The sequence below is a fragment of the Halichoerus grypus genome, chromosome 3, assembly GCF_964656455.1.
Source record: "Halichoerus grypus chromosome 3, mHalGry1.hap1.1, whole genome shotgun sequence".
Classification (NCBI taxonomy): Eukaryota; Metazoa; Chordata; class Mammalia; order Carnivora; family Phocidae; genus Halichoerus; species Halichoerus grypus.
In genome coordinates, this window is record NC_135714.1 from 85,289,205 (window position 1) to 85,306,159 (window position 16,955).

Here is a 16,955-nt window from a genome sequence, read left to right on the forward strand (position 1 = left end):
GTTGCTGAGAGCCTGAATGAATTCTCTGCCTGCGTATTTACGAAAGAAGCTGAAGGTCACGTCCCGGAAACCGGGATACATTTTCTTGAGGGGAAAAGTGAAATGTTAAAAGGATTTTATGATCACACAAGAGCAGATAGTTGGGCAATTATAACTATTAAAAGTTGACAGGGCACAAGACCCAGATTAAGTATGTCACAGAAATCTGAAAGAAGTGCAAAGGAAACAGGAAATGCCTTCAGCAGCGTTTCTTGAGAGTGTGCTCAGGAGAGTGAAGAATCAATCCAGCTGGGGACTCTTCTCGGACTAGGTGTTTAAAAGAAATCCTCGGCATCTTTAGATACCTAGCACCAACAACTGAGTCGCGGGTGCAAAGCGGATAGTGTCGACCCCTGTCTTGCAATCTATGGAAATACATCATCTAGTGAAGAGTTAACATTAGCTTGATAAATCACAAATGATAGGCATTTTCTCCTAAATAGGGCGTTTATGCACCATCCCACAAGGCAAAAAAAAAAAAAAAAAAAAAAAGGATGTAAGCACTGCTTCTAAATTTCTGAAGTTCCTTAGGATAGTGAGTTTCATCTGTAATTAGCTGCATTAAATGAGGTAGTATAAAAGTAAAGGAGAGTAAATCTGAACTACCCTTAGACCCAAGGGCACGTGTGTATTGTGATACGGAAAGGAAGGATTGTGGGAGCGACCACCATTGCTACTTTCCTCATCACCGTCATCATCAAGCTGACTATTAAACGCATACTTGCCTACCAGATACTCCAGCAAGGGAGCAGGCTGGTGGGGGTGTCTTTCTCTCCCTCTTGCAGGGTGTGGATTTCACACTGATTCATCTCGTCCCTTTCCGTCATTATGTTACCAACTATCATGTCACCATATTACTTTTAAAAACCAAAATAAAAATGTTCCACTTCTGAGGCTGTGCTTAGAGTAGACAACTGCTCCATCCGACAGCCCCCAGCTGTGTTTTGATAAATCAATAAAAACAGTTACAGCACTGTGGAGTTAAAATCTGAAGGAAAAATGGCATTATTTAATGTTCCTTAATCACTTACAAACTGTATTTTCTTTCCCTTCCATCCTTCCTTCCTGCCTTCTTTCCTTCCTTCCTTGCTATGTTTCTTCTTACCTGCAAATATTTATTACATTTCCTTTCCAGATTGTAAGATTTAACAATAGGGCATGCAAACATGTATTACTGCCCTTGAATAATTCCCAGTGTTGTGGCAATATCAACAGTATGATGGCAGCAAAAACAGCACAAAGCCCAGGGTACCCAGAACCATTTAAGGAAGTGTATAAGACAGCCCCAGGCTAGTCAAGGAGAGGGTGGGGTAGAGCAGGAAGGCATAGGTGTTAACCAAGTGAAGGAGACCTGAGAAAGGATACTGTAAACATAAATAGCGTATTTACGAGGGCTTGGAGGAGAAATAACACAGTGAACTACAAAATGACATGACTAGATTATTCCCTCATCTGAATTTTTATATTTCTTTTCTACCAAATCCTACCACACTAGCTACCTTTATTATTGAATTGAATTCTTATATCCTCTCAGAAAGAGAAGAACAAAAGCAGGAAACAGAACAAGGTGAGAGCTGGGTGATTTAGAAAAAAGATACAATAAAAGTGCTCATAAATTTCAGAAATAGATGCACTTTTGTTACCTTTTAATTAATGACCTGGAAGGGCATAATATAAAAGTGAAATTTCTGTGGCATACCAATAAATATTAAATAAATAAATAAATAAATAAGTAAATAGATGGTGAAGAGAGGTAGCAATATTGACATGATTGAAAGCATCAGGCTCTCTGGACATAAAGGAGCAGAAATAGTTCATGTGAGAAAGAGGACAATCACATTGCTGGGGCTAGCCTTCATAACATTGAATAAAAGATTGCACAGCAGAAAATATGGGACCAGAGTCATCATGGGGGCCATCGTAGGAAGGTCAACATGAAAATAACGCTTCCTAATTCTTCTTACCAAACCATTCCATTAGATTCAGGTGTAGAATTTAGTGATTCATCACTTATGCGCAACACTTAGTGCTCATCACAAGTGCCCTCCTTAATCCCCATCACCCATTTAACCCATCCCCCACCCACTTCCCCTCCAGCAACCCTCAGTTTGTTCTCTATTATTAAGAGTCTGTTTCTTGGGAGCGCCTGGGTGGCTCAGTCGTTAAGCATCTGCCTTTGGCGCTGGTCATGGTCCCAGGGTCCTGGGATCGAGCCCCGCATGGGGCTCCCTGCTCCGTGGGGAGCCTGCTTCTCCCTCTCCCACTCCTCCTGCTTGTGTTCCCTCTCTCGTTGTGTCTCTCTCTGTCAAATAAATAAATAAAATCTTTAAAAAAAAAGAAGAGTCTGTTTCTTGGTTTGTATCTTTTTTTTCTCCCCTATGTTCATTTTTCTGATTCCACATATGAGTGAAATCATATGCCAAACCATCCCATTAGAAACTAGTGAAATCATTCTTTCAAGAAGTACTCAACATCACCCCCTTCTAGTTCTAAAGCTCCATGAGACTAGAGACCTGAATATACACCCATTGTTCCTCATCTAGTACCTATAGCAGAGCCCTGCCAGGAAATTGGCTTTGCACCGATCAGCTTTCTTTTCTTTCTTTCTTTCTTCTTTCTTTCTTTCTTTCTTTCTTTCTTTCTTTCTTTCTTTCTTTCTTTCTTTCTTTCTTTCTTTCTTTCTTTCTTTCTTCTTTCTTTCTTCTTTCTCTCAAGATTTTATTTATTTATTTTGAGGGAGAGAGAGTGGAGGGAGGGGCAGAGGGAGAGGGAGAGAATCTCAAGCAGATTCCATGCTCAGTGCGGAGCCCGATGTGGGGTTCTATCCCATGACCCTGAGATCATGACCTGAGCGGAAATCAAGAGTCAGAAGTTCAAGCAACTGAGCCACCCAGGCACCCCAGCTTTAACTTTCTTACCATCTTCACCTGAATGGATGGTGGAGTCACTGTGCTTACTCACATTCCTCAATCTTAGCATCAGAAGCAGGGTTCTCAGAAAATGGGAATTGTTTTCAGTAACCCCAAGTCTCCTTTTTCCTTCCTGCTTCCACATATTTGTTTAATCTGGTTTCCTTCTAACAATGTATGAAGCCCTACATTTTGGAGAAACACCTCTAATCATTTCTCTATAGCACATAACGTGCCAACTCTACCTGGGTTATTTCCTATTAAGTAAGTCATTACTAATTGTAGAAGACAAATCTTTATCCCTAAGTAAGAGGAATTTAAAAGCAAACTGAGCAAGATGAAAGAAATTTGTCTGGAGGGAGGTGGGGACTGGGAAGGGCTGCTATGGGACTTACCAGAGGCCCTGTAAATATGACATTAAAAATATTGAACATCTAACACTACACTGCTATAATGCTAGAGTCTTGCACAAATTGGCCAATATTTAAATTTTAGTTGCTAGATCATGGAGTATCCATGCTTATAAATAAAAATACATGAAAGCAACTTATTTCATCTACCTGACTTAGAAAGTAGGCTTCCTACTGAAAAGAAAAAAGTGTTTGCATGCCACCTATGTTATTTCTCTGCTGTTTGATTTCAAGCCAGAAGTGGGTTATACCAAATAATATTAGATTTTTAGAAATCATATGTACTAAATGATTAATTAATTAACAATTTGCAAATAAAATTAGGGTCTATGAGTCACTTTAATTCTCAGACAGGTAATCGAGGAACAAAAATATCAATTGATCAATACATATATGTGATTAAGAACACTGAGCTGATTTCAGCAAATTGGAGCTCGGGTCAAAGACTACCTTTGACTTGCTTTCTGACCTTTGGCAAATCAATTAAAATTCATCTTTACTCACATGCCACATCTTTAAAAATGAAGACTTTTATTTTTAAATCTCCCTAGCCACCCAAACAATTGCTGAAATTTAAGAGATGAACATTAAAAATAAGTGCAATAAGTACCATATGATGAGCATTACTTTATTTTTTTAAAAGATTTTATTTATTTATTTGACAGAGAGATAGAGAGCACAAGTAGGCAGAGTGGCAGGCAGAGGGAGAGGGAGAAGCAGGCTCTCCGCTGAGCAGGGAGCTGGACGTGGGGCTCGATCCCAGGACCCCAGGATCATGACCCGAGCCGAAGGCAGCCGCTTAACCGACTGAGCCACCCAGACGCCCCCGAGCATTACTTTAAAATAACACTATACATGGCAGAGCCCTATAAATATTTGTGAAAGAAAGGAACATTTCTGGAAACAATACTTGGATAAATTAAGAGGTTGTTTCTCCTGGAAGGAATGGTAGCCTAAAGCCAAAATATAAGAGTGAAAATGTTTGAGATATTGACACATATGTAGGCATGGCTTCTGAAAGAAAAGTTTCCATTATGAGGGAAAACATTTCCCTATTGTCAACATCTCTTTCATGTCTCTCCCTTGTTTGCAGCCCTGGCTGCATCGTTGCTGATGCTAAGGCAAAAGCCAGAACGATGCTGTAGTAGGTGTAAGTTAGTTTCTTCGAAAGAATGGTTTTCCATCAAGTGGCACACGCTCTGGGCATTCCAAAATCTCTTCCAAATTTAATGCACACTTTCTTTCCAGACACATTTTAGTCTGATTTTCTCAAGCAACAATAATTTACTTTTAGATATTGAATACTATATGTAAATTGTAAAAAAAAAGGTAACTTGGTAAAAGACAAAAAGTATTTCAAAAATAATTTTATACATTCTCTATAATTTTTAGCATCTGGATATACATAGTCCATCTCCAACCTACAGGTCCAAATGTCAATTGTGTCTATGAACATTCCTATACAATTTACAGATATTTCTGAATTCAAAAAATATTAGAGAAATAATTTATAACCATATTCCTAAAAATAGCTAGGAATAGTCTGAGAAATATTTTTTAAAAGGTCCAAAGTTGAGATTAAGCCTGTTCATGTGGACAAAAATTGATTTTTAATAGCCCTCCTCCTTCCCCACAAAGATCATTTGGGTTGGATGCTATACTATTTTAAACATCATTTTAATTTGCATGTGGTATTTTCATAAAAGTACCTTTGGGATTAACCAAGCATATGTTGCCACTGTAGTATACTTAAAAATGTATAGAATATATGCTCCATCAGCTGTGTTTAGATATAATACCTATGATTACTCTGTAAGTTTCCACGGTACTGACTTTGTAAGCCTCCAATTTAAAAATTTATATCAAATTTTCCAAACTATGTAACTCTATCATATTAGATAATGTCTAAAGTCCTTAAAAATATGCCACCACATGGGAAGTTTTCACATTTGTCCAGTTTTAGAAAGACCCCAGGGTGAGGAAAGCTCAAGAAAGAGGCTAACGAAAGTTCTAGGAACGATGGTACTTTTCCTTGCTCTTGATCTAGGTCTCTATCTGACTGATGGATCAGAGTTCTCTTAGATTGACCCTGGAAGAAGGGCAGCAGAATTAGCAACTGATCTTGAAAACAAGGTGGAGGATGCCATTAGATAATATTTATTAATATGGGAAGTCATTTAAATGCATTGTTAAAATGGAAGAGGCAAATTAGAAAATAGTATGCACAGCAACTCATCATTTTTGTGAGCAAGGAATAAAAAAATATTTAAGTACATATAAGCATGGATTAGTAAAGATTATCTCTAAGTGATGGAGTTATTAAAGATTTTTGCTTTATATGTAATTTTTAATATTACTACAACAAACATTATTCTGTCAGAAATGGTATTTTTAACTTTAAAAATAAAATTTTTGTTCTCTCCTCTGAGATACTCTTTTAACATGCAGATTTGATAGTTAGATGTAAATTTTCCTTCATGTTTCATGCATATTTATATGTAATGTATAGATTACATAAATAAATATATCTAGTTACTAATGACAGATTTACATGTATATAAAATTAGCCATATCTTTTAACCTAATTATTCAATAGCAACCAATTTTGCTGAGACCCTTAAGTTAATTTTATAACATGCTAACAATAGGCATATACTTTTGACTTTTTAAACTAATAGTTACTGGTTTGTTTCTCCACTTATAAACAGAGATTCTTAGAATCATAAAATCATTTGGGGCTGAAAGAGATCATTCAACTTAACCCATTAATTTTACAGATAAGGATGCTGAGGTTCAAAGAGACTAAGAAATGACCCAAGGTCACTTATTTTGTTCACTGCAGCCACGTTTTCTGATGTTGAGTCCATTTAAGGTCATAGTGTATACAAAAGAGCCAAAGAGAATTACTTTTTCCCTCTGAAATTGTTTGCTTTACTTTATTTGACATTCTGAAGTTGTCTTTATGTAATTTTAAAGTACTTAGTTTATCCCTTTAAAAATGTGTCTTTTAATCTTAATAAATTGCTTCAAAGGCACTCCTGGTTGTAAAAATGTATATTAAATATAAAGTTATGGCTTTAAAAAAGTTTTGATTTTATGTTCTGATTCTATTTTGCTGATTTGTTGAATTTTCAAGAGCAGTTTTAAAGGTTTCAATTTAAAGGTCAAGTGGTGTAAATGCATGTGTCTGACAGTCTTACATATGAATGGTTCAAAAATAACTTAGTGTCACACACAGTCACACACACACACACACACACACACACATACATAGAGTTACAACCATACATTTAGCTCATTTTATCATAAGTGATATTGAGTATGATAATCTATTTTAACTGTTTTATATGAGGAATAACTTAAAACATTGATCACATTTAGGAAGCAATGTCGTATAAGGGAAGGGCTCTGGAGTCTTAAACACATGGAATTCCAATCCACCCATCAATATTCAGACCTCGAGGTAAATTGTTCAACTTCTCTGAGCCTGTTTTCTCATTTGAAAGTGGGATTTAGATCTACCTAGAAGTATTTTTAAATGATAAGAAATCTTAATAAAGCCCCTAGATTATTGAAGGACACATAGAAAACATTCAGTACGTTCATTGCACCTTATTTTTAATTTAAAGTTTATGTAAAGAATGCATGAAAAATATTCTTTTTGAATTCCAATTAATTTATAATTTCCTTCCATTCATATTCATCTGATTGTTCACCATTATTATGACAGGTTACAGTCTCATTTTATCCCATAGCTCAGGAGACCAAGAAAGAATAGATTCCAGGAAAAAGCTGCTCTCCTCTGAGGAGAATAGGAAGCTTCCAAAAAAAGGATATGCTGTATATTTTATATTTAAGAAGTTCAATCATCTTCTTCCATGTGCAGAGATAGCCAGATTGTGAATGATTCCAAAATATATCAAATTTATAAGGTTTCTTAAAAATTTCTTAGTCATCAGACTTTACATGAATGCAAACAATACATATTGCTGAGGATATAGGTATGAACTGTTTTTATCTCTGAAGAAGTGCGAACAGCAAACTGAGGAAGATGCAGCAGCTATCACCGATTATTTAAATGGCTGTTAAGGGGCGCCTGGGTGGCTCAGTTGGTTAAGTGTCTGCCTTTGGCTCAGGTCATGATCCCGGAGTCCCAGGATTGAGCCCTGGGTCGGGCTCCCTGCTCCGCAGGGAGTGCTTCTCCCTCAACCTCTGCTCCTTCCCCTTCTCATGCTCTCTCTCTCTCTCCCTCTCTCTCTCTCCCTCTCTCTCAAATAAATAAATAATCTTAAAAAAAAAAAATGGCTGTCATGTTGTATCAGCCAGGTTTCCAGCAACAGAAATGGGACTTTCAATGACTTAAGCAGAAAGCAAATTGTGGAGACTGTACTGGGTAAGCTGACAAAATCACTGGTAAGACTACAGAACCAGGCTTGGACACTGGACATGAACAAGGACGGCTTAGTAGCAGCCAGGATCCCGTCCCAAATTATCCCACAAAACCAGTCCAATGAGCACCCACTAGTGGACAAGGGACCCCATGGCTTGTACTGACTGCTATCACCCCAACTCTGAACCTTGAACACCACCGCAGCTGCTCTCCCGCTCGGCCACCCTTAGAAACACAGCCCTGCAACTGCAACCGGGCCACAGCTCGCTGCATGGTCTGTGGTCTCCCCCCTTTCTCAGTCACTAGCACCAGATTAAAAGTTGAGCTAAGGGAGACTGGAAATAAATATTTCTGCCTTTCCTTCTCCCTTAGCCGCCCTCCCCACCCCTCGGATTCACAAATCAGTGAATTCTCTAAACACAGGAAGGGTTCAAATGGTGGGCAGCCAAAGAAATATACAAAGTAATCCACTAGATAAGTGGAAGGGGGAGGAGAATTTTCCTGAGTTTCTACAACAGAAAGTAGGACTAGGAAGTTACATGTGGGGTGGGGGAGAAAGAGAGGAGCTGGGGTTTGCAGATTTAAACATGATAAGAAATAAGGCAAAATTAAATTATTAAAGAATGACATAATAACTCTAGAAAGGTGGGAACTCTATGCTACTAATGGAGTTCAAGTCAGAGCTATGTGGTCATCAGAAAAGAGTACTGTAAAAAAAAAAAAAAATCCACAGTGGCAGTCAAAATTCCTATGATTCTATCCTTCTGATGAGATTAGGATTCTGACTCAGGTTATGTTTTTTGCCTGATTCTACCATATCTTAGGTTATGGTTGGTTGCAAATGTCTCCAGGAGCCTGGGACAGCCAGAGCTCCCACCTTCCTGTGCATCCTCAGCCAACTTAGTAAACTCCCAGCCGATCCAGGGAGCTGAACAAATAGCATCTTTTATGTCTACTATAACATGGATATGACCAAGAAACTGATTCCAAGGAGATAAAGGTCACTATTTTTACAAACTTAACAATATATATTTCTGTGGTATATATATCTGTGGTATATATATCTCTATCTATATGAAATATATATATATATATGATATGTGTCATGTGATACATATATATGTGATATGTAATATATATGTCATATTTCCTATTTAAAAGTAAAGGTGATAGTGGGATAAGTCTGCAAGCAGACAGTATAGATTGTAAATAACAATAAAGCTAATAAATCACCTACTAACATTTATACAAAAAATACATTCAGACCCCTGACTTTTAGATGTGATTGGTATTTGCAAGGCTTCATAATTACTTATGCTTCTGAATTTGCTTATTAGTAATAATGGCACTGCTCATAATAATATAGTTACTGCACTGTTAAGTGCTTCAGCACTATTTTGAGTGCTTAAGTGTATCATTTAATTTAATCATCACAGCAACACAATAAGTTTTTTATCCTCATTAACAGATGAAGACGTAGCCTTGAAGCTGTTATCCATGCTGTCCAGCTTGGTAGAGCCAGCTAGACATAGAGTCAGTGATGGAGTCTCTGACTCTAGCATCCCTGCTCTCAGTGATGCCCACCAGCCACCTGACATGTGTGCATCTTTTCTGATCACTATGTCCTAGCCTTTCTGGATTGCTTCTCAGCCACCAATAGCTGCTCTATTTCTTGATGTATAACTTCAGTATGTGCTCACGGCATTATGTTGTCCACCTGCTTTCATCCACCTAGCAGATAAGTATGCAGTTTTATAGCTACCATTTATCTCGTAGCGCAGATCCCTCCCAACAGAAAACAGTGCAGCGAGCCTCTCTTTAACACTGGGAGAGCAGCCGGGCTCCAGATCCTCTTGGTTGGATGTCCCCCATGCTCAGCATAATCCACAGAAAATGCACATTCGACATTTCAGGAAGCTGCTGGGGTGTAAAGTTGAACTTGAGAAATCCATAGGGGGAAGGTTTCAGAGGAATCTGATGTTTAGCAACAGAAGATGAAACACTTAGCAATAGCGCACAATTTTGCACAAACTAGTTGTACTCACAGCAGTTTTAAAATTACTACTGTCGGGGCGCCTGGGTGGCTCAGTCATTAAGCGTCTGCCTTCGGCTCAGGTCATGATCCCAGGGTCCTGGGATCGAGCCCCACATCGGGCTCCTTGCTCAGCGGGAAGCCTGCTTCTCCCTCTCCCACTCCCCCCTGCTGTGTTCCCTCTCTCACTGTCTCTCTCTGTCAAATAAATAAATAAAATCTTTAAAAAAAAAAATTACTACTGTCAAACATCACAGGGCCCACTAGTAAGACAAACACTACTGTAGATGTCATCTCCTTCCACCCAATGCAAATATCCACTCTACAACACCCATGACAGATGATTCTTTACTTCTGCCTAAGCACTTTCGGGAATGGAGAACTCTGTTCTATCTTATAGTGAATGAAGAGCTTCCTATTACTGCTGGCATTATGTTTTTCAGGCCTAGAAATCTGGATTTATCAGGTCACCAGGGAGATCAGAAAATAGAACCATATGACTGCTATTCTGGGCACTATCTTTCATTAGCAAGGTATCTGGAAACTGGATGAATAATCAGAAGGATGCTTTCTAAACTTAGAATAATAGGAAATAAAATTATGTATTATTATGAAATTTTCCCCTCAAGTCATGAACTAAGCTTCATAAATTATTTCTGTCCAACTACAGAGAGAACATTTCTAATAACTGGATGTACAAGGTCTCTCTCTCTCACCCTTTCTGAGAAAATGCTGAATAAATTCAGTCTGATATCTCAAGTAACCAGTTTTTTTTCAGCCACCAAATCCATAACCTCATGCCAAACAAAATTTTACCAGAGTTATAAAGAACGTGCTGGTGAGCAGGGGCATTGGCACATTGAAAACCCAGTAGCGGCTGTCTTTTCCAGACTGGGACTAATAGTAGGAGATGCTGTGACAAAACCAGCCTCCTTAGTAGCAAAGGGGATAGGATCCAGAATACCAGAGATTAGAGAGCAGCACTTAGCTTCAGAAGCAAAGTGGACAGATTTACTTTCAATGGCAGCAAGATCAAAAGGGCAGTACCAGAGATGGGAGTGAGGTGTAGGGGTGGGGAGCCGCTGATTTTCAGGAATTTACTGAGGTGGCTTATAGAATGTTTTTAGAGGCAAGGAAGATAAGCCACTAATGAGAGAACTGCTTAAAAAGAGATAAAAAATGAATGAGCAGAAGCCTGAGATCAGCTGTCCTCACTGAAAGTCGCCATCCCTTACAGTTTCCAGATTCATACCAGTTCTAAGACCAAAACGTGTAACCAAAGGAGAGATAAGATCTTCATGAAGAAGGACTCTGAAACTATAGCGTGTATTCAGAAGTGTTTTCTCTTTTCCTTCTTAAAGGGGCCTATGGTCATTTACTCAAGTAACCATACACAGAGGAAAGAGCATGAACCTGGCTCATTAATGGCATGCTCTGTGGGTACAAGCAGAACATGGATTGCTGTTGTGCTGTAGTCCCTACTTAACAATAACCCCAAAGACAGCAATGAGGACATCTTCCCAAAGAACAGCTCTTTGGGCTTTATGTCTGCTCATCTACTTTGAGTGAAAAGAAAACTTGCCTGAGGTTACAGCCTCATGGACAGAGGTGACTGATTTAGCTTGCTGGTTGGAACCATGGAAGGGGAGATTCCACAATCAGGAACAGGCACTTCAAAGAAACAAGCAAGTACAAGTGACTGGACCTATGGTTAAAAGCAAAACATGTTAGGAGCTCTGTACCACATATTAATGTTCATAAAAAAAAAAAAAATCCACTGAAAAAGAGACCTGAAATAACTAAGGCATAAGATAATTTGGCCAGTAGATGTCAGCCAGCCTCTCTCCTTGGCCATCTCAGTGCTTGTAGAATAGGCTTATGAATAGAGTAAGCACGTGGAAAAGATGGCCCAAGAGCACAGATTGCTTCTCGCCAAGGTTGATCTAGCTACTGTTGCTCATAAGGACCCAACCTGCCAGTGACAGAATCTAGTGCTGAATTCCCCATATGGTACCAAACAGAAATCTGGTGGCATGTTGATTACATTAGACCCTTTATATCCTAGAAAGGGCAATATTCCATCATGACCTTGATTAACATGTCTGGGAATGAGTTTTCTTTCCTTCCTAGAGTGCCACACAGCCAGCACCGTTCAAAGACTCACAGAGTATTTGAGCAATGGACATGGGATCTCTCAAAATGTTGTCTTAAACTGAGGGACTCATTTTATGGCAAAGCAAGTATGGCAATGGGCATATAACCATGAGATCCACTGCCCTTAATCACATATTATAACATTCAGAAGGTGCCATTCTGATAAAGTGTTGGAATGGTCTCCAGAAGTCTTATCAGAGGCACAGCTTGGAGGTGACAGGATGAGATGGTGTTCTTCAAGATGAGGTACATACCTTACGCCATGTGGTACCTCATACCCAATATATAGAATATTTGGGTCTAGAAAACAAGGAGTAGAAGTAGGAGTGGTCTTGTTTGCCATTCTCCTTACCTACTTAGGAAGTTTGGGCTTTTTGTCTCTTCACCTTTACACTCTGTAGGTCTAGAGTTCCAGGTTCCAAAGGGAGGGATGCTTCCACAAGGAACTCAGTAAGAGTCCCCCTGAACTTTATGCTGTAGCTACCATCTTAATGCTTTGGGCTCTTCATGTCAGTAAACCAGTAAGAAAAGAAAACAGAATCTCTGGCAGGCATAATTGATCCCGAGAATCATGAAGAAGTAGGAGTGAGGATAGGAAGGAATAAATTTGACACTCAAGTCATCCATCCATTAACATGCCCATGCCCAGTAATAATCTGAGAAGGTAACCAGAACTCAGACCCCTCCTGGCAACCTACCAGCCAAGCTGCTTAGACCAGCAGGATGAGGAAGATGATGAGTATCAGTCCTAGACGCAGGACCAATGGTGCAGGGAAAACCATAGTTTTTTCTCTTAACACTTCTTATAAGTTTTTCCAGAAATTGTGACGGACCAGAAAATTTTGAGCTGTGCCTGGATTGAGTAGACTTAATTGAGAAGCAAGTGAATTTAAGTGTTTCAATAGGTAGACTATAGTAAATGCCGTTGGTGACCCACTCTTCTTTACCAGCCACCCCTCCCATCCCAGACATGATACATCTTGATAGCTTCTGTGAATGTTAGCTAGTAACAGCTCACAGCCATCCCTTTATTCAGGGAATGGTGTTGGGTCAAACAGAAGCTACCACATCAAGCAGCTAGGGCCAACACAGGGGAGGGCAGACTAAACTGAAGAATGAGAGTTTTTCTTATGTAGCATGTAGTGTTGAAAAGTGCTTTCAGTGAAGAGATTACAGTGCGAGCATGGGTGCAGAGAGTGTACTGAGTTCCTGAGTGACTGGAGCAGCAGTCTCACTTCATTGCAGAGTCACGCTGATATGTGGGGTGGCATTATGTGAGCAACTTGTTACTAATAATATTAATGTGCTGAGGTATGTGACTGATTCACTTACTGAAATAAATTAGAGAACATTCAAAGCTCTCTCTCAAATAATGCCAGTACCTCATTCCATGCTGATATCTTCCGTGTAGTAAAGATTTTGGCCTGGCCCAAAGAGAAGTCAGGCCTTTGTGCCTGCCTCATAGGAAGTCCTCTACATTTTTGGAACTTCCCAAGTGATAGGAATGTCTTTGTTATTCATGGTGGACCCCTTCAACCACACCTGACAGATTATGCTAATGAGGTGACTCATGGTAGACCCCTAAGCTCATGTGATAGTAGGCCACCTTCTGGGGAAATGGGGGTGGTTGAAGATAGAGTTCAATTATGTGGGCAGTCAAACCATCATGTCTATATTATGAGTCTCAGTAAAGACTCTGGGTATCAAAGATTGGGAGAGCTTTCCAGGTTAGCAATACTTCTCGTGTATTATCACACATTGATGCCAGGAGGGTGATGCATCATATGCATCCTGAAGACAATGGAAGCTTTGCATTTGAATCCTCCCTATGTTTTTCTTCCTTTGACTGGTTTTAATTTACATCCTTTCCCTAGTAAGCCATGACTGTGAATATAAAAGGTTTCAATGAGTTCTGTAAGTGAATTACCAAACCTGAGGGTAGTTTTGGGAGGCCCCTGAACTTGCAGTTGATGTTAGAAGTGGGAGTGGTCTTGTGTGGAATCTTCCCTCAGACTTTGTAGTTAGACCCTGAGTCCTTGCAGTTAGCATCAAAAGGCTTGGGCAGACCTGCAATCCGGAGGACTGTACCTTTAATGCCAGAGTTTGGCGAACTGTGGATACTTTCTTGATTGGAACAGTAAAGTCAAAGTGTGCCACCTGGTAATTATACATAACCGTGGGTCGTGCATGAGCATGCCATCCAACCTGTCTGTCCTGCAGAAGAAGGATGTGTGTGGGTAGATGTGGTAAAAGATGAAGTCACCAAAGTAGGTATTTTCTAAACCAGTAATTCTTATTTTATATAGTAGTATTTGAAATGGACAGTCACATGGTGTGGTAAAAATCTATAATCTAGAAAAATCCTGATAGTTTACTGCAAATACACAGTATTTGAAATCAGAGACTTATGTTGCTCTTTCTAGCTATGTGGGTTTTAGCTCCTTGTTTAGTCACTGACTTTCAGTTTCTTTATATATGGAATGAGGACAAAATAAGGAATAATTTAGAGAATTATGAAGTTTGAATGGAAAATGCACAGCATAGTAAAGTACTTTATAAGCCTTAAAATGTTAATGATGTTGGTAAATAAGAAGGATTTTGTTTCTTTTCTCCCATCAAACATTATGTGACTCAAAAATTTATTTATCCTTCTTCATACTTAGGTTCCTTGTCTGTAAATGATGAGATCACTTCCACTTCTCAGGGTTCATCTCAAGACAGATACTTTCATTATAATCTTTCTTTTATATATCAAAATCCTGATATGTTTTGTGTCTTTTAAAAAAAATCACTTCCTTCCAAACCCAATGTTCCTGATAGAGAGAAGCAATCAAAATGAAAAATTGATCATTGGGTTTATAACTCTCTATTTGCCAAGACAAGCATCATAATTTTGGCCAAAAACATGCACAATAGTGAGAGATGTATGTCGCCTAAGGGAGTGAAAAGTAATATAAAAATTTGCCAAGCAAGAACTTTCCAATTAACTATCAGTGGAAATATTAATTAACAAATTATATTCATATAATAATTATACAATTTCACACATCGTTGGTTGTATTTTAAAGAAATGTAAGTAATGAAATTGATACAATTTCAGTTTCTTGTTTCCTTAATTTCTTCATGGGAGCCAAATTGTTGCACTTTTCAGGGAAATACGGGTTGTGGTGGAGAGTGTCTGCAATCGGTCATTAGTGATTCTGAGAAAAAGGTAGATTCATTCTTCCACTTAGCAACTCTTCTATATATTGTAGCTGAATACTCTTTTGAGATAAAACCATTTTTTCCTCCAATTTCACCTTTTCTTTCTCCTAATTCAAACAGGTGAGACGCTGCTTATTGCACTGAGGACTGTGTGTGGCAGGGTGGAAAGCAGCAAGAGTGGCTTTCTGCAAAAATAATTCTTCGCTTTTTGTTTCCTAAAACTAAAGCCCAGGAGGAAAAATGGGAGTTACAGGTAGAGGTAGCTATCTTTAAGAAATTTAAAAAGAGAAAAACTCTTTCAAACCTAAAAGGGATTCTCCACATTGAGAGGAGGTGGGGGACAAGTGAGGTCTATTGTCCTGGACAGGCCAGGGCCTGGGGGAGCTTCCTGGCTGTATCCTGGTGGCAGCAAGGCCCAGAGTGCAATAGCTGTGGGTAATCAGGGGTCTCTAGCCTTGACCAAGAGTCTTGTTCCCCAAGCAGAGAAGCAGCAAAAGTTGGAACTGAAGGGCCCAAGTGGGCAGGAAAGTGGATGTCTGTGTGATGAATTACAAAATCATATACAAGATTAGAAGGTTCCCCCACAAACCCCCTAATATGTTGTCATGGTGGATAAGTTTGATACAACCACAGAGGAGCCCCAAAGTTATTGCTACAGGGGACCAAGTATCATACCAGACCAGCAGGAACTGAACTTGAAGTATTTTTTAAATGCCAACAAACAAACAAGAGATGCAGTATTTCTAGTAAACCTGGGCCTATACTCAATGTAAAATATAAAAGTGCTTAACTTTAAAAATTGTAGAAGTAAAATTGGCACTTAACTATTGTTTAGATTATACCTAACTATTACCAAAGAGATGATGAAACCAAGAGCATCCTATTTAATCAATTTAAAACTCCAAATATTTGTCCAGACTAAATCCATGGGAAAAAAAAAAAATCTTATTGGCTAACTATTTGACTAACTTTTAAATTTCCTATTTTTTTCCTATCATCACCTATCTTCTGATGTATAAGAAATACTGAAATTATCGAAATCTGAGTAGCTGTAGAGAGAAGATACAGAAGCCAAAGACCTGGAGAATGAGCATTTAAATGGCCCCTGGGTAAATAAAATTAATTGATAGATTAAATGTTGAATCAAAGGCTACTATTGGGTAGGAATTGTTTTTGTGCTTTTATTTTTTCCATATGCAGATATACATTAATACGTATTATACAGATTTATATTTTCTCTTCCGCTTAATGGAAAAATCACCTTCCTGTGCCTTTTCTTCAATGTTTTTACAGGTACATGCCTATCAACTCTTCCAGAAAACATCAAGGCAGTCACAGCCAGTCTGCCAGTCCTATGACCTAGAAAGATTCTATTTTTTTTAGCTTGAAGTTTCAAAGAAGAGAGAGACGTTAAAATAGAAAGTGAATTTCTAAACTGGTATGAATACTAATCTGAGATGACCTGTCTTTCTTTTTTCCTCTGTAGACTATAAGACCTCATTTTTAAATTTATTCTTTATTTTTCATCCCTTTATTGTTTATTGTATCCCAGCTAACAGCCAGACACTATATATGTTCTAGGGATACAAATCTGGAAAAACCAGAGTTCTCTCAGTGCCCGCCCTCAAAGAACTCAAGTCTAGGGAGTAGGCAAAACTATGTAAACAACTAATTTTAGAGACTTGGCACAATCTTGTAAGTGGTATAATAGAAATACGTTTAAAGTGCTGGGGGACCCCAGAGGAGAGCATATTCCCTTCTGCTCAGAAGAATGGGTGGCAAGGATGCATCAGAAAGGGATTCATAAAGAGGTTGTT

At 38.7% G+C, this 16,955-nt stretch overlaps 1 long non-coding RNA gene across 1 annotated transcript in view; it reads left to right on the forward strand.

Annotated features, from left to right (window-relative positions):
• LOC118537397 (uncharacterized) overlaps positions 1–16,564 on the forward strand; it is a 111,690-nt gene extending 95,126 nt beyond the window's left edge. Inside the window, exons 3-5 of the long non-coding RNA XR_004918122.2 lie at positions 15,259–15,391; positions 16,159–16,247; positions 16,432–16,564. This is a non-coding gene — a long non-coding RNA (uncharacterized LOC118537397). The remainder of the gene's footprint in view (positions 1–15,258; positions 15,392–16,158; positions 16,248–16,431) is intronic.
• Positions 16,565–16,955: the final 391 nt, after the last annotated feature.